This window comes from Bombus vancouverensis, chromosome 16 (assembly GCF_051014615.1).
Source record: "Bombus vancouverensis nearcticus chromosome 16, iyBomVanc1_principal, whole genome shotgun sequence".
In the NCBI taxonomy this organism is placed as follows: domain Eukaryota; kingdom Metazoa; phylum Arthropoda; class Insecta; order Hymenoptera; family Apidae; genus Bombus; species Bombus vancouverensis.
Genome location: NC_134926.1, coordinates 8,063,238 through 8,085,523, shown reverse-complemented (window position 1 = coordinate 8,085,523; position 22,286 = coordinate 8,063,238). Strand labels below are relative to the sequence as shown.

Genomic DNA, 22,286 nt, shown 5'->3' with positions numbered 1-22,286 from the left:
AACCTAACCTCAATTCTTACATTATGCGATTAATTAATTTCTCAATTTCTCAATTTTCCTTAAATATAAGAATTTACATAAAGTTAGGTGAACAAAAGAGGTAACGACGAGCGTAGAATTTTCAAGCATTCGAACGTATTGCCGTATCTAACGAATCTATCGTAAAGTCTCGTTTCCACGAAGACCAAACATTCTCGAACGTCCTCTCGCTACCATCCTCGATACAAAACCTCTGGTTCCCCGTTTCCATTTGCATCCAGATTACTTTTTAGGCCTCGCTGTCCCCCGTTCGACCCACCTGGCCAACAATTATGGTTTTCTCCGAAATTTTCGACCGGTAGCGTAGTATTGGTGGCGCGAGGGGACGCGGCCGCTCGCGTTTATCGAAAGTAAGCACGTCGAGAGCGGCGATCAACGTTCCCCGGCGGGGACTTTCGGATGATCGCCGACTGAGGGCCGATCCGCAAGAAGCGGTCCGGCGAGATCACGCGTGGATCGGTTCTCGCCGTGGAAAAACTGGTCCCCTCGGTGGACCGCGTCGTTTCTTCTCGTGCAGCGGTCATACTTTCGTTGTTGCTGGGTCGACTTGAAATTTAGCCTCCCGTCGGAATGTTGAGTGTGGCTCTGGCCAACGACTTTTTACGTTTTATGAGCGAATGCTCGTAGAAAGACTGGCTAATTTGTTAGTACGTTCGCTGTCACGCGAATTTCTGTGTGTTTCGTGCTGGCAGTCGCGATAGGCTCTTTGCAACATATTATGCCGCGTTTACATCGACACGCGCGAGACAAATTCTTTGATCGCGTTATTCGGACCGTTATTTCAATCGGCTGAAAAAAATGTAACAAAGAAGGAAGTTTGGTATCGTTTAATTGTAATTTGTAAAATTGATATTGTAATTAAAAAATTTGGCTAACGAGACGTCAAAGATCTTTAGAACATAATCACCGTTCGTAGGAATAAAATTTGTAATATTATCAAGTTTGTTAATTCGAGAGTTTTGTATCATTATTTAAACATTATGGTTTATAATTTGAAAATGAGAACTTTTTTCAATGGATTTAAAAGAAGTGTGCAGCATGTTGAGATAAAAATGTTCTACGACGTACGAATGCAATCGTTAATTGGCTTTTTTCAAGTACGTATTTATGGAAAAGTAAGTTCTGGGAAACCAAGCGTCATTCGTCAGTTTCACGTTACTTTCTCCCTCCAGCTCGCGCAGGAAAGTAAAAATGGAGAGCGACGTCGCCTTTCCTTCCCTCGGGGAACCGACTTTCCGCAGGGTGGCCTTAATGGCGGCTAATAGGCATGACTTTCTTAAACCGGGCAGCAGCCGGTCAAAAATTATGTCCAGCCATCTACCATTCAACGCACCACTTCGTCTTCGGTCCAGAGAAACATTGTTGCGTCGCTTTCCAACATTTTTCATCGCGTCAGTCGCCGAATCAATCCTCCTCGCGATCATTATGGCCAACTGTCTGTTGGTATTCCAAAGTATATGCCTCCTTGAACTTCTGACTCGCCTTTCCAATATACAACACTTTCTGAAATTAGAAATTCCTTCTAATATGTGGTATTCTTTAGTTTTTGTCCGTGTATATTGGTTATTTAAATTACACTTTTCGGATAACCTAATCAGATTACTTTTCAAATCCTATTACAGTTGAAAATGCTATAGAAAAGTTTGCTAGCATTGGTTCCTAACCTTACCCGAGAATGGTCTTAAGGTTAGGTTAGAAACCTCTTAAGGTTAGGTTAGAAACCTCTTAAGGTTAGGTTAGAAACCTCTTAAGGTTAGGTTAGAAAACTCTTAAGGTTAGGTTAGAGTTTCTTCTAATATAATTCTTGTAATTTCTGTCGAGGTATACAGACCGCTTCAATTTTTCACGTTCCAAACGTTGTTCGTAGTTTCTATAAGCCCAAGTGAGAAAATTTTGTTGCATAAAAATTCCTCAAAAGCTTTCTTTATCTTATTACATCGGTCTGTTGGAAATAGGCCTTAACGTGGACTCGAAACAGATTGCTTTTCGCGTCTTATTATATTCTTGGAAGTGTTCCAGAGAATTTTGGTAGTGTTGGCTCGTAAACCGTGTTATTGGGAATAGGCTAAAGGATTTTTAAAGGTTGCAGTATTCGGAATAACCTTGGAAAGATCTGGAATCCCGAAAGGAATTTTTCAAGAGCTTGAGTACAAACTATCTGACAATGATTTAATGTATGAATAGGCGATCTAACGTGCGGACTTGACGCGTTTCGTTTTGGCTTTAACTGGAAATTTGAAAGAGCGATCAAATCATGGAGGATTGTTGGAATATCGTTAAAACGTTGAGAAGAAGCGCAGGAGCAAGATTTATCAGATGAGAACCTATAAATCTATAGCTGTACCCTCCGTGCTCAATAAATTTACAACTCTCGACTAACCCTAAAACGATTTCAATAACCAATCTCAACAAAGCTAATAAAAGTCACGAAAGCAAGAGTAACAGATCTATAAATCTATTCTGCGATTAACTGCAGAGTCTAAGGAACAAACAGCGTAATAAAAAGTGCGAGTAATGATAGAATTGCTTCAGCTACCAGCGTCAACCATCATATTTTTATGATTGGAAAGCACGATGGAAGGAAAAGTGTCGTTGCCACGCTTGCGAACAATTTCTGGTAGATTGCGCAGCATTAATTTATGTCCAGACTAATCACTGGCGTGCCGGTATAGGCTGGTGCGTCGAGGTCAGGGTCACGTTTATCGTACAAGGGGAAAGCGGGGAAAAAGAAACTGTTTGATCGCCATATTCAGTCGAGGAGAAACTTCTCTTCTGTCAGAAGAAAAGCTGTTTGGGTTAGGTGAATCGTAGGGTGAAAAAAGTTGAAAGAAAGTTAGCCTCTGTCTGCGACGTAGGTAGAAGCTGTAAGCTCTAACGAGACTCTACTTATCTTCAATTTTCACCAGCTGCAAACCAGACAGAGACACGTCCAGTTATACCAGTTATAGTTAGATGAGATGAAGTTTAACGCGCCTGTATTTTACCAAACACTATTTGAATGTCCTAATAAAATTTCTCTATATGGGGAAGATTATGAACTGGTCATTTTGAACATTGCTGGTTTAGGTTCATCACATATTAAGAATCACAGCTCGATGCAGATACTGAAAGAGTTACAGATTTTTCATAGGCAAGTCCGTAGGTGGAAAAATGAAGAAACGTTGCTTTTTCATCGTACCAATGTCTTAGGTGCTAATGTACATCCCAACATTGCCTCTGTATAAAACAATGTAGGCGCCACAAGCGATAGACATGGTGGAACATGTGTACACTAAACGTCCGCAATGGGTCTTGGATCGATCACAAATTATGCAACATGTTGAGATAACTGATGGTGCAAAAAAGTCTATGATCTGCATCTGACATGCTAATCGCTTGGATTATATAAATAAATAAATACTGTTGCTCATGAATTACTGCATAAGAGGGAGCCTAACGTTGTATCATTCTATGCACAAACATTAAGGATTTATATGAGGTGTTAATATTCAATTGATTTTATCACGATCATGAGAAATCTTAGGTGTTGTTTGTCTCGACAAGATAATGTATATATAAGGAGCAGTGGATCAAGGTGAACACTGGTATCAAGGCGAATTCTCAAGTGTGGATGAGGCTACGTACGCCTTCACGGCCTCTGATAAGGCAATTATTTTCGTTCGACGACTGGTGACACACTTTTGCCAGCCGATCATCCTGAAATCTCGCTCTTTTTCCACGCTGACTTTCGTGAAACTTTCTCGAGGAGATCCGATGCATTTTTATGAGCCGTGCCGCTGCTCAGGATTCAATGATCGTCGCCGAGTGAGTCTGAAGTTCCTGATATGGCCAGCAGGAGTAAGGTACCCGGTTTTCTTGCGAGCCATTTTTTTTAATCACAACATCCGTCATGAATAATTGGTCCATCCTTCACCTGTCTTCTCTCCAGCCGATTTCTACTCCCATAAGATATATTATCCCATAATTTCACGCCTTTGTTAGGTTAAAGGTACATATCGCTACAGCTTTTCCATTTCAACCAATTTACCGATTAGCTATAAATAGGTAGCGAATACGAATTGACCCCGACGTGATTTGAACACGCAACCTTCTGATTTGGAGTCAGACGCGCTACCGTTGCGCCACGGAGTCTGTTAATTAGGTAGCGTTATTGGTTATTAAGGTCTAGAAAACTAGCAATAGTTCAGCGACTGCTACACTGTGTCACTGTTACATTATTGGTAGTAAGTCAAAGTGTCAGTTCATATTGCAGTGCGTGTGCTTCCTGGCTTTTAATTCCCTTAGAAACTGAATTACATTGCGAAATGGGTTGATCACTGGCCTTAATTAGGGACGAGCTTATGTGTATGTATAAAGACTTGTTTTTCTTCTTCTTCAAAGACTCGTAATTCTAGTTTTTAAGTATATTATACAACATAGTCACCAATGATGATAGTCACAATCGTGTAAGATGGTCCAGAGGATCAACAGCTATTCGAAAACGAAGATTTCGATTAGAAATATATCTTTTCGTATTACACGCATTCTGTGAAATCTGTCTTCTAATAACAAAAGTAATAATATTAATGAAATCGTACAAGTCAGGCCGAAGAACCGATGGCCAAGAAAACACAAGGATTTCTATTAAAAATACCTAAACTGAAGAGTGTGGTAACCTAACCTATACTGTGTAGTAACCGGCTGTCGGAGATAAACAGCTACGATTAAATCACGTGTACGTTGTTATCCCTCGACAGATCGATTTGTATCCAGGTTGATCTTAATGGGTGAGCAACGTCGCCCGTTAACGAGTCCTGGCTAACCAACGAAAATTTTGATTAATCGAACGACAAAGGATGACGGATGCGTACGCGAAAATTGTACACGGCCCCTCTCTGTTGCAGCGTTGTTTTTAACGTCGGTCGATAATTCAACGAGAGTTGTTCAAAAGGATGGAGCGAAGATGCGCGCGCATGCGATACCACGCGCGAGACACAAAACGTGCATCGAAACCACTTTGTTGAATATTCCAGCCGGTTGGTTGTTACTGTTCAACGAGCATCGAGGAGGAGCCCTCTTTCCTCACGCGATTTCGCGTGCTTCCAGAAATCCTGTCCTCGATGATCTGAAGGCTGGTTATTACACATATCAGATTGCCAAACTGATGGAAATTCCACTTTTCGTATAAATTTCGTAACTTTATTATCTGGATACACGATAAACGTTCAACTTCTTAAAGAAACAGCTGATTTACTGTCGTAAGTTTACTTTTAAGCAAACGACATTGATAGCATTCTGAAATGAATGTTTAACATACAAATAGAAGATTGGAAATCTCGTACGACTATACGGTAAACGAATTTCTTAATCTTACAGCGTTTCTCTATTTTTCTATTTGTACAGTTAAGCGACGTTTTGTCGCATTCTTTTTCTTTTCGAAAGTTATCCGTAGGTTGTTAAATTTAGCTGCTGTACGAGCACTTCTTACACCGAGTGTATATTATGTAGACGTTAGGAGATGCGTTTAGTGTTCGATGAAAAGTAACTAGCGTAGGGAGAAAGTAACTAGGATCTAGTGAGTATCGCAGTATCTCACGCAACGTAGTCACGTTTCACATGTTCGAAGGAAACGTCCGATTAGTTTGACCCGGTTCCAAGAGATCCACGGCCTTCTCGGCTTACTTACCTTTGCTCCCCGTGCTAGAATCGATACGATCGTCCTATAAGCGCGATGAAACGCTGGTGGAAAGGTCCTTGAATGTGAACAACCTGGGATGTCGGATGACAACGACCTTGCTACTCTGACATATCCTCGTGACATCCTTTTCGCGGTGCTCGTTTTCCCGCCGCCAGTTTCGATCTGACCTTAAAACACGCGTTACATGGAAACACGGCTTTAATTAAGCTAGTCTGTGTGCGTCTCGAGACTTTTTTTTTTCTTATGTTGGAGATATCGACATTCCAGGATGGACGATCTAAATACAGTCAAAAACGTTTCACCGCGCGTCATAGGTGACCCTGTTCGACATATTAAGCCCCGTTTTCAAATATGGCCACTGGTTCTCACGTACTTATCTCTTTGTCAATCGTTAGTGGCAGCCCTGAGACGCTGGATAGATGCTGGCTAAGCGATTTCTAATTGCACGACTGCCGCTGCATAATACATGGTTTAGAAAATGGTAGATGGTTATCTCGAGAGTTGGCTTAAGGCGAATCCATATTTAAGAGTGCTTAGTTTCGTTAGAACAATTTCAGGTATTAGGTTAGGTCTGGGTTGTTTAACCCCTTGAGGAGATGCTGTGGTTTGGAAGGCCATACTTTGGTATTCTTTTCCGAGATAACCATACAACTTTCTTTATTGCTTTCCTGCATACGTGTTTATTAATGTTTACAAAATATTCACGATTTTTTCCAAACGATAACGATCAAAATTACTCGACTTATACGTCATTGTGCGGAAACCCTTTAAAAAAATGTGTCCTATAGGCTGACACTTCACCTGCAAAAATTGTGGACATTCTCTAGACAATAATAAACACAGGCGCAAGAAATTGATGCAGGAAGATCTTATGGTTCCTTTGGACAAAATTGCAAAACGTACGCGAATACGCGAAAGAAGAGATTCCGTGTATTTTGGAATGATCGTAAATTCGAAACAAAATCTGAGGTTTAAGGGCTAAGTTTTGCAATTTTCTTGGAATAAAGCTTAAGTTTATTAGCATAGGGACGATTCAAGGTTACAGAGCGCTTGCGAGGCTAACTAACAGCCATGTAGAGTCACAGGTGAGTAGCCTGGAATCTCCGATGGCAACGACCTTGCCAGTCCGCGACGTGTCCTCGCGTTATCCTCTCTCGCCGCGGCATCCTGTTTACATCCCGGTTCACCTGACGGTAAATCGACTTCTCTTTTTCTCTTGCTCGTTCCACGGGGATTATTAATGCACGCGTGTCGAGTTCGTTCCGCTTGTTGCACGCAAGCGCGTCCCGCGCGCTTCCCCCACTCCTCTTCCAACCCATCCCCACTCCTCGCTCCACTACAGATTTACTAGCCTAGTGGAAAACATTCGGTGCTCTATTTGCTGCGCTGAAAAAGAAGAACGATTTCTGCGTGGAATGCTGTACTTTTTAGTGCTTCCAGCGATGAGTAATCGTTGAACACGTAATTATTATGGTGTTGCAGATAACACGCAAGTTTTATACGATCCTCGCTAGTGTTAATGGTACTATAATCGTTTCCTAAAATGAGAATTCCCCCCAGAGAAATTTAATTAATCTATCTCTGTAGAGTTTTTTGGCACGTTCCTCGGTTTTGAAAGGTAGTTTTGGATTCGAGTGAATGGTGAAAGGTAGAAAAGTCGATTCTTCAAAAGTCAAGATTTCGTGAATTTTTTATTGTGACCAAAGATGGAAATAAGATTAAAGTGATGAAAATAATACGTAATTTAGAAGAGCAATAAACTTTTATCCATCTAGTGAATTCTCTCCCGCTATCTAGGGAATTCTAGAAAGGATAATAGCGACACGAAGCAGTGAAACAGGGAATTGTGAAAATTGAAAGATCTCAGTTTATAAAATTCCCCTGAATAATTATCTATAAATCAATGATCGCAACTAGTAGTTGTAGGAACCGAAGAGAATCGTAGAAAAGGCGAAGATGTTAGGGAGCGAAGCTAGCGGTCCAGTGGGAGCAATTGGTTACATAAAGAAGCCCGGTCCCGTTCCACGGAGCTGAGAAGAGAAATTGAATCGTAAGGTCGTTCCGTGACGCGTTCAGCTCGTAGCTAACGCTCCGCGGACACGTAACACGTCGCGCGTAGAATAATGTAAGACGTAACGATCGTCCGTAGGCTCGTACAGTAACACACCGCGCACAGGATGAAACACGATCCTGTCAGGTGAGCAGTGCGCCCCGTACACGTTCCCTGGCGTGACCTTATACACTTCGCGCAGCGATATTCTCTTCCGCGAAGAAAGCTCCGAGATCCCGTACACGTGGCCATCTCTACCGGGTGTCTTCAACCGTTCGGATCACCTCAACCGTCTCAGATCCCTTGCACAGGCGAAGTCGCGTTATTAGTGAAATTTTAGAAATTGCAAGTTGCGAGTTGCCAATACCAATGCGTCGTTTTATGTAACAGAAACAAATCTGCCATCTACGATAGAGCTTCATTTATTCCGAGTAATTTTAAGTTTTTAATTTCGCTGAATTTGCGTATACGAATGTGAAATTTGCTCGTGTCTATGTTACGTAAGTGAAGGGGTATAATTAGGATAAGAAGCTGATGATCCGAAGATCAAGAAATTAATATCAACGATGGGCATATTGATGACGAGTGTTGGGGTCAGGTTCCTTCTATAATCACTGACCTACCTAATCCTTATTGTTGGGACCAGGTACTTAAGTAACAATGAACACATCGTATTGAGATTCTCCGTGCGAGTTTCTCAGGAAGCTCTAAATTGCAATTGTCTAGGGTCCCAAAACTAATCGTCTAAAGAAACAAACGAATCTATTTATCAGAAGAAGGTAGCACAAATAACAGCAAATTCCAAGATGAGTTGAAGGAAAATGAACATTTCCCTCTGCATTTCAACGCGTAGAATTCACCACCTGGCATCAATATCTCATATCCCATATCATGCGTAGAACTAAAAAGTTACCAAATTAGGTTATTCACCCTTGATAAGAGTTAGGGTCCATGAGAGGATTTCTAAAAATTGACTGAACTCCTAGGTCATCGCTGACGATTAACGTAATTATTGCTCGATCTGTATCGATTGCCCCAGTTGAATCCTCCTCAGGGGAGTTCAACGTCGCCGTGACGGTCAATTACGTTGACCAGAGTGGTTCCGCGGATCGTTAAAGTCTTCCTTGAATTCCCCGGCCGAACGATCGCATGAATGACCGCTCCTGCTCGATTCAGCGGAGCCTAGGCCGCAATTAACTCGCCAGAGAAGAAAGAATCGATACACTGGTCTTTCCTTATACCGTGGCCGAGAACGCTAGACCGAGCAGGAAGATCAATCACGTCTTGAACAGTTCCCTTTTTTTCTCTCCTCTGACACTGTTCAAAGTCCGCTGTATCTGTCCGCCGCTGGATGTTATTAAAAAAAAGAAACGTTTATTTAAACTCTCGTTTGTGTAAGACGGTAAATGTTCTCTCTTTTTCAAGTTGAACACGCAGAAAAATGTAGGTTGAAGGATTAGAACGAGGATAGGTGTGATTCTGACGAGACACCTTGACAATGATCACGCGTGTCAGCGTCATCGTTATTTCTTCCGAAGAAAATCTGGCATGTTCAGGTGGCAAAAAATAGTCACACGTGCTCATTGGGTGACGAGGGACATTCTCCTTCCTTCGCGTAATCCTCTTTGGTCTCGCTGAGCGTGACACGAATGGATATGAGATCACTTCCTACTGTGAAGTGAATTTATGCGTGCCTCCAGTCACTTTTGAAGGATTTTTTCGATCTGTCCTCAAATACAGAATTTATTAGGCCTTCTCCTTCGCTCTGATATGCAGTGTAGAAATATTCCTTTTAATCAATGTATTTAGCTTTCAGCTAATTTGTTTGGGACAGTGTACTTTCTTTGGTGTGTATCTTTACTATAGAATTACTATAGAATTCAAGTCTAGGACTATTGAATTCGTTAGGGTTGCTACATTGCCCTAGTTTGGAACATAGGAATATTCCTTTAAAGGAATTCTTTTGATTGCTAGGAATTATTGTCTACATTAAAATGAGTTCATCTGTGTCTTCAGTCTCTCTTAAAGGACTTTTTTTAATCTAGCTTGTAGAATTCAACTCGTAGAACTGAACTACAGAATTTTGTTGAGCCTCCATTTTATTCTAACCTAAAATCTAGAACCATTAGCTCTGTACGAATTCGATAGTTCAATGTACTTTTTCTCGTTGGCAATAGCTTACTATTATATGTAGCATGTATTCGTAGAAGCTTCCAAAAAAGCATATTAATCACATGAAGAATGTTGCAACGTGATTTCCAAGGATAAAAGAAATGGCAATTTTTTGCCTGCAAAGAAAGGGAGACAGCTAGATACTGTTACGTGATACGTTCCACTGTTGGTAACACCGGTGTGCGTGCGCACACGTATCTGCATACAAGCGTAGCGAAACATTGAAACGAGCCTGGAGAGATCGGAGATTGCATTCCTGGCAAGGGCGTTCGCAGGTTATGTTCCCCTTATGAAGGAACTGAGAAAAGGAAAGAAAGGGGCACGCCTGAAGGTCTCTTTGGTCTCGTTCTCATGAGACGACCTGGCGTTTTTCTGTACCATCTTCGCGCTTGCTCTCACTTTTTAATCCTTTATACATCTGCGATACTTGAAATAATTCAAATTGTTTTTAAAAATTCTAGGGACTTTTTTTTATTACATTCGATTAGCATTGACGCATATGTTGCGTCCACTTGATTATTCCAAATTTAAATTTAATATAAATAGAATATAAAATAAATTCAATATAATTAAATTACTTCAATTAAGATTATATTTCGGTTTTTAATTTTAAAATAATAGTTCATGCAAGTATTTTTATACCTCTCTTAGTTTGTATATTTAAAGAATCGTAAGTGAATTAGTTTTAAAGCTATTGTAAGAATGTCTACAAAGATAAATGTTGAGTTTTATCTCTGCAATGTTTACGCTCTTTCATTGCCTACATTTTTTATTTCTCAGAATGAAATTACCGGCTGTAAATCATAGCGTAATGGCAATTAGAATACGTAATAAACGAACAGTAGTTTGCAAGTTGTTTGCAAACAGGTAGTGCGCTTAGTTTTTTCTGATACTAATTACATATTAATAACTCGTTGTTGTGTCGTTATGTTATTTTGTTATTTTAAACGTTTCCTTTGTTTTGCATCTTTGTGCATAAAAATTCATGATTCACGTTCGATCTTCGACGAAGGTCCTTCCTGGAATGTAAAACTCGGGGAAAAGTTTCCAATTGAAATAGTTTTCCCCTATAGGAAACGATCTACGCAAGCATTCGTCGAATCGAATGTTCTTCCCCCTTTCGAAACCAAAAGATTTCTAACGTGAATCATAAAACTCTGGGATTTACGAGATTACACGTTCTATAAGAATTTTTATTGCCGTGTGTCATCCGCCATTCACCTCTCTTGCATCTTACTTTTACTAAATTCCTACATTCTTCGCGTTAGTTTCATAATTATCGAAAAGTTACTAGAATGTTACTAAATCTGTTGCCGGAACTTGGGCAAATTTATGGTAAAAGGAGAAAGTCAAGGCGATAGTATTACTCAACGTAAATCGAAGAAAAAACAATTTTTCATTTAGGGTCTCTTCATTTTCGAGAAAATATATCGAAAGCAAATTTTCGAATTCGATTCTCTCGAAAATGTAGCCCGAAACCTAACATTTTTTATTCTTTATCTCCGTCTTATTTTCGGCCATAGAGTCTCTCCCTCTCCTGGCATTATTTGCATCACGAATTTAGGTGCACGAATTTAGCGCACGATGACAATTTTTCTTCGACATTTTGGCCATGGAAAATTACGCGAGTGTACAAAATATATGGCAGGAGAATTGAAATAGAGTTTAGAAACCAGGTCTATTTGTATGCTAAGGTAAACACGCGTTACAAAATGGTATGTCGGCAGGTGGAATAAATTATCCCTGTGCACGACCCTGATCGTGCGCAAATAATACTATAGATCAGTTTACGTCACTGGAACGACAATTACCGTCGTTTAAGGATGCAACATGCGCAGAACAGGTGATGACATTCGTGGCCGACCTTCTCCTAGACTCGCTCCTGGGATACATTCTTCATATTCCCCTGGAAATATTCTATGACATCCACTGTATCATTCAGAACTCGTGGCTGAACCCGTCGTCAGCCATAAAGCAGCTAGGATCTTCAAAAGTTAGTGATTTATTAATATTAGAGAAAAAGGACACCGAGGAATATAATTCACTTTAGACGTTAATACACAGCTTGGAATATTAATTTCAGACGATATAAATTTTAACCCTTCTTTTTGGCCTAATTGAAAGATTACTGCCTATAGACTTAAATCATTATCAAATATGAATAATTTATTAAGTAGTGTCAGACACTGCTCAGGCACTACTCAGGTAGAAATATTTCTCTCGGACCATTTGAATGGCATCCATAGGCGACCTTCTGACGAGACCCAAACTGGGGACAAAATGAACGGAAGGAAAAAGGAAGGCGGTGGCATTGCAAGGCTGCTGGCCGGGTTTTGCAATCGCGTTGTGATGCAATCGGACCACGGAGTTTCGTCGCGACACTGAAACGAATCCACCTGCGTGTTCAGTGAGAGACAGCCTTGCCTCTGGTTTATTTCGTGTTTTCGAACAGTGCTCCAACGATTATCGTTATAGGCAAGATTGCCGTTTCTTCGTCACGGGATCGTGTTACCTTCCTCTCCTCGTTTTTTTTTGTTTTCTTTATCTACGCTGCCAACCGAAACACAGATGCTTAGGGAATGGTTTAACGTCCTGTGGATTCACGGTACATGCGTTTCTTTGTTCTTGTTCGGTTTTTTTAGTCCTTTTACCGTGACTCTTATACTCGCTAACGCGTGCAAGCTTTCGCGTGCATGCGTTTACGTGTTTCATAGGAGAAAATAGGAACGCACAGGGGCACATAGTGTAACTGATATACATCATGCTGAACTAAAGTGTTGTTTAAGAAAACGCTGAAACTTGTTCGTCCTAAATCTCGTGTGAATTTTTTTTATTTTTTTTTTATTTAATATTTCACATTCACAATTTGTGCAATTCGTGTGAATTGGCGTAGAAATATTAATTGTCAGAACTATATCTGGTAGCGGCTTGGTCGTATGTATATTTTATTATAACTTGTGTAACGGTAGAACTGTATTTACTGGTAGAACACCGTACCATCAGGTTGAGTAAATTCTTGACAATTACATCCAATTATGCGAACGTTTAATTCCCATTTTATGGATGAAAAATGACAGGCAGTGGAGGGAACCGGCGAATCTCTGTTACGCGAGACGTTTGATCCCGGATGAAACGCGAAATAAGCGCGGTTCTAGTGGACAGCAAAGAGTCAGATAAAAAAAAACTTATCATCAGTTTACGGCGATGGAATTCACTTGAACCCAGTTTGATGGAACAGTAACTCGTAAATAAACTTAGAAAGTGATAAACGTGGAATGTCTGCACGTGTGAGAATTGAGTTGGGTTTCGTTATTAGAAGACTATTTACGACGTTGTTTGAAACCACGATTATCTAATCTATAGAAGTTGGCGTTTGTTTGGCCAATCTTGGGACGAATTGTTCATAGACTGTACTTTGGTCGTGTTCTTCGTAGTCATCGTGTATACCCAGTAATTATAATACAAATAGTGGAATTTTTCCAATTTCTAAGCACCACTTTGCAAGTCCGTAGAGAGGCCAATTTTGGCGAACCAGTACTCGAGTAAGTACTACCAGTTTAACCAGTTACGATCATCAAGTTGTGTTGTTATATTTTAATCGACGAGAGAGCTTTGTGCACTGTTCAACGTGGACCGCCGTGGCGAGGCTGTGAGAGACAATAGTGTTAGCAACTTTCTCTTCTGCATGTGATGACAATCGGCCGGATATCGACCACATGCTCATGCACACAGTGTATAGAGTACCCACTGTAGCATAGTATTAGTGTACATATATTGCAGCGATACGATACCGAAAGAAGAATGTTCATCGAAGAAGTTATCATCTTACAAATAGTCGCGATATATCTGAAAACACGAAATTCCAGAAAGTAATTCACAGTAGGCACTACTCGTATACGGCGAAACGAAGAAATGGAGGACGCGTTAACCGAACCGGATAATTGCAGTATCATGTTTCGTTGTCGATATTGGATTTATCTGGCGATAGGCGCGGTGTCCGTTACGAACAAAAAAATATCTCCATTCCAGGCGTTTATTTATTTTTCCAAGTGTCGATAATCCGACTGGCTCATTTAAACAATGGTATTTTTAACTCGATAAGTGTATTAGTCATCGACGTTTCTTCGAGTGGATCAAACTTGGCCGGATTAGTACGATGACGTAATTCGATTAGTCATCGATTTGGATTAATTACAATTATTATTGTTTATGTGCGGACCTCTATATTTTATATTTTTTATTCCTCAGCGAAGTATTAATTTTCTAAATATTATTTTTATCGGTTATTTATACTTTATTTTATCTTGCACGTTCGAGTTTCACACAAATGCATAAAAATATTGCCAGCCCTTTCATTCTCTTTCTTCGAGCGAAAGATTCCACGAGCACTTCCGCATTCGTAATTTCCCTGCGAGTCTCAGCGAGCTCTCCGGTCCACCGAGGAAAGTTGTTTATAGCCATTCCCCTTCTTATTTCCCCTCTTCCACCTACCGGCCAACACAACCCGTATCATTGAGCTCGCGTGAATTCTAATCGCTTTTTACGTAATATGAAGCAGGGCTGCGTGCAAGGAATGCATCGTTGCGCTTCTTCTTCCACGGTTGAAAGGCTTCGCCGGTTCCTGTCGATGCAACCTGGCGCACGGTGCTCGTAAATCAGCCTGTTTTTAGTCATGCTATCGTTAGCCAGGCTAGTTCTTACTCCCTGTCTTTAAGACATTAGGCATTGGGACAAGAAACTTGCCTGATGAACCTGGAGCAAACTTGCTCGTTGGCGTGGTTTCGTGAAAGGAGATTCTAGGTTTGTATCAAGGTCCAGGCTAGATCTTGCGCTATAGTCTAACCAGCCAGAGTTGGCGTTGCGGTGGCGAGGATCTCGTCAAGATCATTTGGTCTAATTGTAATGAATTTAGGTAGCTTGCCACAGGGAAAAGTAGGGTGATCTAATCAGATCTAGTGTGATCATGTGGTCTAATTGTGATGAGTCTGTGTAGAATGATACAGGACATGGTACAAGAAGGTCATCTTTCTAGCCACATATGTTGAGGAACTCTAGTAGCAAGGATTCTGTCAAGATCATCTTCCTAGTCACATATGCTGAGCAAGTTGAGTAGCAAGGATTTTGTCAAGATCATGTGATCTAATTGTAATGAATTTAGATAGCTTCTCACAGGGAAAAGTAGGCTGATCTAATCAGATCTAATGGTAAGGACTTAGCCAAGATCATGTGGTCTAATTGTGATGAGTCTGTGTAGAATGATACAGGACATAGTACATTAAGAAGGTCATCTTTCTAGTCACATATGCTGAGCAAGTCGAGTAGCAAGGATTTTGTCAAAATCATGTGATCTAATTGTAATGAATTTAGGTAGCTTGTCACAGGGAAAAGTAGGGTGATCTAATCAGATCTAATGGTAAGGACTTAGCCAAGATCATGTGGTCTAATTGTGATGAGTCTGTGTAGAATGATACAGGACATAGTACATTAAGAAGGTCATCTTTCTAGCCACATATGCTGAGGAAGTCTAGTAGCAAGGATTCTGTCAAGATCATCTTCCTAGTCACATGCTGAGCAAGTCGAGTAGCAAGGATTTTGTCAAAATCATGTGATCTAATTGTAATGAATTTAGGTAGCTTGTCATAGGGAAAAGTAGGGTGGTCTAATCAAATCTAATGATAAGGACTTAGCCAAGAGATCGTTTGCTCTAATTATGATGAATCTGCGTAGAATGATATAGGCTGAAGTAGATTACAAAGATCGTCTTGCTAACCACATCTGCTGAGGAAGTCTAGTAGCAAGGATTGTGTCAAGATCATTTGGTTTAATTATGACGAATTTGGTTGTATTAGATGAACAGAGGGAAAAGTTATAATAGATTATGAAGGCCATCTTTCTAGTCACACATGTAGACCTGTGCTGCGGTAGATTCATATATCAACTCTGGCTGTCTCGACTTTGGTCTGTTTTGTTCCATAAATTAACCCTAGCTCTGTGTACGTGAGGTGATTAGGCGGTTGGCATGTTACGATTCACGCTTGATGTCTGAATGATCAGTGTTTGATTGCCATTTTCCTAGGTCCTCGGAGATATTACTGGCGTCAGCAATTTTGGCTGTTTTTAAAAAAATTCCCTTTGCATTAGAAATATTATTTGTGTCAGTGTATCGCGAAACTGCCACTATTAGCAACAACTTTTGCCCATCCTTCGGACCACTGCTAACTTATCATTCTGTTTTTTCTTCTCTGTTGCAGGTAAGTCGAGCCCTGAAGTATAGAGTACACCTTGTCCAAACCGGTAAAGCTTCTACTATAATGATCAGTATCTGGTATAACGATATAATGATAAGTATCTAATATAAGGATAATGAAACAGAGGAAACTATCAGGTGGACGTTTGAAGATCAGTTTGTAGTCTAAGTATCTGTGTGTCTGTGTATTATCGAGCCATGATATGGAAAATTTCACTGTACTTGCGATTCGCGGTATTTCCTCATTTTACTGCACTTTTTGCGTGCCATGCCATCGTTATGCAACGATCTTTCGTTCGTCGACGAACGAAAGTCGTGGGAGTGGAGAAGTGCGATATAGATTAGTTTGCGAGCCAGTCTAGTCCACTTTCTCGCACTGAAGAAAGCTACCGGCATAGATAAGGGGCCTATGGAGCCCATTGATTGAGCCAAAATTAATTACTGGTCCAGCACAGCCTCAGTCCTGGATGCTTGACTCGTAGAGAACACTGCAAGTGGGAAAATTGAAAATTGTCGATCCTTTATTGGCAAGTGTACTGCATACCAATGAGAATACCGTAGTGTAGAATTTAAATGCAATTTCCCTTCCTAAATTGTTATTGACAATTCTAGAAGATGGTGTGACAATCTCAAATGAAGAAAGATGTAAGTATCAATGGATACTAGATAATTGTACTTTTGGCTTTCGTCTATGCCATCTATCTAAACCTAAATGAATGACATATTCAGTTTTCTTTACAATTAAAGGTGCCACAGGTATCTTTCTGCAGATACACTTACCTCTTTCATGAATTTGGACTGCATTAAGTCACAAGACTTTTCCCCCTGAGAAACTTGTTTCTTGGTGCTTGCAGTGTTTTCCACAAACAGTCTTCAACCATGAGACTCACAGCTTACCGAAAGTCCTGAGTAGCAGTATCTTCTCAGTGCAGGAGTCTGAAGTTTGCTACAATCTGATGATACGTTGGTCTTATAAGAGAACATAAAGGTTTGAAGTTAGCTAAGTTGAGAGTTATTGGCAGTTTGCTAAAGAAATACCGATCAATTTGAAATAGCTAGTACAGTTAATAGTCGTTATATGATCACTGCCATAGATGACCAAGGTCCTTTGCACATTGCTGTATATGATATTATACAACATGAGTTTTCAAGGTAAGCTTGACTGTCAGGAGCATTACTGAACTTGACTGGTTCTAATAGCTAATCTATATTTGGATTAGATATAATTGAAGCCCGCAAGAAGGAAGTATCACGGTTAGAATCATCAAGCACTCTTGGCAAGATTAATTACTACTCCAGGACAGGGAAGGATAATTGTTGAACGATGATAGAGCCTGAAAAATGGATGAGAGAGATTTATGCTAACTCAATAGTTGCTGTTATTAACTGATTGCAAGCAATTGACGTTTTAAGCGACCTTTAACGTGCGTTACAAAGCAACCAGTTTACCGGCGAACAAGCTAATCCATGAAATCGTAATGACTATGATAATGATGATTTCTAGTTTGTCGGGCCGACTAATGGTCGCGCTACCTTCACTTGGGCTACTAATGAACGTTGCAGAAGGAGAGTAATCGAGGAAACTACTGCGTTTTTCCTCTCCTTTTTTTCTTCTTTTCTTTTTTAATTTCACAAAGCAAAAGTGAAAATTCCTCGCTGGCGTGGAAAGTTAAAATCCAAACGTTGAAATTGGAAAAAGAAAGGAAAAAATTCGTTCGCTTGACACGGTGTTGCGAATGGAATGTTTGCATAATTCCTGGCATATAACAGAATCAGGAAGAGTTAGATTTACGAGGAGGGGAAAGGAATCGTTGCACAGCCAGCTTGCATAATCGTGTGTGCACAGGTTGCATCAGGAAATGCATCGAATAGTTTTTATCTCTGCCAATTAAGCTTTTATTTCGACTATCTCTGGTAAAATAATTTTAATTTATCCTTGGATGGCTGGAGCTGCTTCATTTTTAGCTCATGCTATCTTCTCTTACTTTCTTTCTTACATCTATTATTGCTATTGTCCTGGTTTTCTTAAGTTTGATGAACAACATATAAGTTGAAGTTTCTTGATGATAAAGGTTCTCCCCTGGACTAACTTCCTTGAAACTTTGATCAAAAATAGACAATTGTGGCTTCTTCTTAAAGAAATTACATTGCCCTTTTAAATGCCATCTGAACGAATCTGTATCTTCAACATTCTGTCATATTTCTTTTCTACAGAACCAATTTACAGCGAGAGCCGTGTCTGTCATTCTTTCACTGTGTTCTAATTGTAAATCGTGTCAGATAGTCAGATTGGAGAGCACCGTTAGTCCATATAAAGTAATATTAATAAAATCATATGCAGTAAGAGGAACATTGGTACTTACCATTTTTACCATTTCAGACTGAGAAATCGCATCTCTGGTCAGAATGCTGTTGCTATAGGTTGCATGTACAGTTAACGTTCTATGTGTGCAAGATAATCAGCATGGATTGTTATCTGGACTGAGGTAATAAAGTCTGCGTGGAAGCTGTCACGTTTGGTCCACGTGGTGGTAACCGTTCCTCCTTTAGATACTTTAAACGGATAAGAGAGAGCACGGTTCCCTTGGAAAAAGCGCTTGGAATGCTATTTGGAACGATGGAGATTGGTTCGTCCGACGGATTTCAGATAATTACGTGGGTGAAATTGTGGAACGTTTCAATACCAACCTACGTTCGATAGAATCTTGTAGAAAGAAGGATGGATCTGTTGGTAGAAAACGGCTGCTTCTAGAGTCTTGATAAACGTGGCAATTGCAACAAGAAGGTTCGAATAAATTGTAGACCCGCAATTCTTTGGCGTACGTGTGATAAGCTTTTTCTTTAAATGACGGATATTGAGAGATGGTTTTTCCGATTGAAGAGAAAGCCAGCAGATCCAATGGCTGATATGACTAATCCGATGTGACGAAGTTGAGAGACGTCTGACAATTCTGGATCAATATCAGTCGTTCCACTTTCTATTTAATAATAGAGTCCAGCCAGCGTAGATAATTTTATTATCTTTAAAAAAAGCCATTTACTTTGGCGAATTATCGTGTGGAATAGCTAGGTAGCTCTGATCATGCCATGCAAAATAATCGTAATAAGGTGAACCAGAGATTGACTCGATTAACATTCCTGTTGCTCGTGCGTCCAGGTACAGTCAGGTAAAATCTTCTGAAATTCCAAGTTATTCGCCTCTTGTTCAGGCTAGTAAATCTTGCTGTTCTAGTTAGCTTGGCCATCCAGTCCCATGTCGTTAGTTATCGAGGGACCTGCCTGTAGGGACGAGACACGGCGGGACTGAAAAGAGAGCAAAGATGGAATCTGGACGTATTTATGATGCTCCCGTGATTAGTGCATCTCCTCCTACCTTGTCTCGCTTCTCTCTTTACCTCGTTTCGCCCTTTGCTGTCCTTTGCACGTTTCCACTTACTGACTACGGTTCTGATGGATCGTCTTTCGGTTCTGTTCCAATCCCATTTTCTCTCCCCTTGTTTTTTTTTTCTTTTCGTATTTATGAACATCAATTTATAATACTATTCTTGACTCGTAAAATCTTAGGCTTGCACCTATCGTGGTTTCGACAGTTTGAAGATTTGGAGGGCCAATAATCTGAAAGATTCTGAAACTTAACAGCGTAGGAGATCGGAAATTCGAAAGTCTGAAAATTTGGTAATTCGGGAGTCTGAAAATATGCAAGCGCGGAATTTTCAATGTCCAAAGTTTGGACATTTGGAAATTTTGGGGATTGAAAAATCGAGAAACTCGACTTGTACTTCAGTGCCTGAGAATTTAGGGATTTAAAAAGCTTGAAAGTTCGTAAATCTGATGGGTCATTGATTTAGATCTTGTAAGTGTCTGAAAGGCTGAAAATTTGGAGATTTGAGAGTTCAGAAGCTTGGAGATTTGAATACTTCAATGTTTCCAAAGGGATTTTAGAGATTTAAATGTCTGAAAATTCGCCAATTCGATGGTCTGAAGGTCTGAAAGTTTGAAGATCTGGAAATTTAAAAGTTGGGAAGTTTGAAAATACAGAAACGTCAAGTACTGGAAATTTGGAGATTTGGATACTTCAGAGTCTGAAAGTTCGAAGGTTTGAAAGTCCGAAAGCTCGAAGATTTAACAGTCTGAAAGCTCGAAGATTTAACAGTCCGAAAGCTCGAAGATTTAAAAGTCCGAAAGTTCGAAGATTTAAAAGTCTGAAAGCTCGAGGATTTAAAAAGTCTGCACTGTTCGAAGATTTAAAAGTCTGAAAGCCCGAACATTTAAAAGTCCGAAAGTTCGAAGATTTAAAAGTCTGAAAGCTCGAGGATTTAAAAAGTCTGCACTGTTCGAAGATTTAAAAGTCTGAAAGCCCGAACATTTAAAAGTCTGAAAGCTCGTAAATTTGATGGTTTACATGTCTGAAAACCTGGGCATATGAAAGTTGGAAAATCTGGAACTATAAAAGTCAGAAAATCTGGAACTATAAAAGTCGGAAAATCTGGAAATCTTGTCATCCAAATTCTCATACAATTTTCGCTTATACGATTCACTGCCCTAGTATATATCACTCTGAATAATTTTCTACAGTTTCAGTCTCGAGTCCTAAAACCTTGGCTCTTCCTATGGCTGATCCTCGCCGGTAGTCCTTGTATTCTTCCATGACGATCTCGTTGCTCTTCTTCTAGTGCGTGAGACAGGCATGTAGCTTGCGACCGTGTGTGCGTGTAATGCGCGCGCGTGAGGTAGAAGAGCAGCCTCCGGAGAAGCTCTCTCCGAGGAGGTCGCGAGCAAGGCCATTTGGGGCGTTGCCCTCCTGAGCTCGATCTCGAGCTTACATATGGCCGGTTATCCACACGTCGAGCACTCGTTCAGCATCGATCTACTGGGTGTCCTGATTCGATCCTTACCTATATTTCTTCGAAAGTAACGTGTCAAATACGGATATCCGCCTTATAACACAGTTCTCTAGTCAGCTGTTTTTGACGAGTATACTCGTCACGAAGAAATGGCCATATTTCGTCTTACGACGAGTATACTCGTCATGCGTAAGAAGCAGTTACAATTTGCTGTTCAAATTGCAAGTCTAGCGGAAACTAAAATATATTCGTCAATCTTAAGATCTTTTGTACATTTGGAAGCCAAGACCAAGAAATAAAAAATAAGCAGCAAATAAAAACTCGATAATTAACCGAAAGTGTTACATATCAATACTACTTATGCTAATTGTAAAAGAATGTCATCGACTTTTTGTCAGAAAGATCTTCATTTGCTACTTAAAAGCGAATTAAAAGCGAATTAAAAATTTCAACGTTCAGATTCAACTGTGAGCAAACTGTGCACACGCTTGGACATCACAGCTTAAAAACTTAGGGTACTGCTGTTTCAGAATTTGTCGGTGGATTTTAATGATGGGGTCGGAATTCAGCTCGTGCAACGTGAGCAGGCAATAATCTTATTGCAGTACAGAGTGAGTACGGAGACTATAATCCGAAGGTTAGGAGCAACGCATTAAGAATACTGATTTGTCTGGGATTAATGTTAATGAGGCGTGTAGGTGCCATTGTTTGGTTACTAAGATATTTATAGATGACGATTGTTTTATCCTACGTAATTGTGCTGCTGACAACCTTGTTACATGAACTCAGCGATTAATATATGTTCACCGTGAACTTAGTAATTTTCTGTGTTGGAAGGTCATCGCTTTAGCATATTGAATCACACAGCAGGAGCAACCACTATACCGAATAAATAACGTTTACAGACGTTAGAATGAAATTCTAAATAGCAAGGGTTTGTCCCGAAATTTTGGTGCCCCAATTAGGCAACTGCCTTCTTTGTTAATAAATCCATAGTAGTGGGAATTCGATCAGCTAATTAAACGAATCTCTCTCGTTGCATTAGACATGTGGTCATCTGAACAATTAATGAAATTAGATGAAACTTAGGGGCACCTCTTAAATCCTAATGCACAGACCTAAATGGTAAACACAAGAAATAACTTTTAGCTCCTTCCATGGAACAGTAACTAGCTCTGCTCATGGAATCTCTTTAATTGCACTGGACATTTAGTCATCTGAACAATTGATGAAGTTGAAGAAAACTTAGGGGGGTTT

General features: G+C 40.1%; 1 protein-coding gene and 1 non-coding gene across 10 annotated transcripts in view; one reads left to right on the top strand and one right to left on the bottom strand.

The window, feature by feature from the left end:
* Positions 1-22,286, top strand: part of LOC117161224 (uncharacterized) — a 96,285-nt gene that overhangs the window by 37,837 nt on the left and 36,162 nt on the right. The window contains exon 1 of one of the 9 annotated variants that reach the window (XM_033342599.2): positions 12,330-12,543. The exons of 7 other annotated variants lie outside the window; for them this stretch is intronic. The gene's annotated coding sequence lies outside the window, so the exon portion shown is untranslated. Of the gene's footprint in view, positions 1-12,329; positions 12,544-13,459; positions 13,481-22,286 lie in introns of those variants that run through there. One more of the 9 variants, XM_076625769.1, reaches the window with a different exon arrangement.
* On the bottom strand, positions 4,099-4,170 carry TRNAW-CCA (transfer RNA tryptophan (anticodon CCA)). Its single transcript has one exon. It is a non-coding gene; the product is annotated as a tRNA-Trp (tRNA).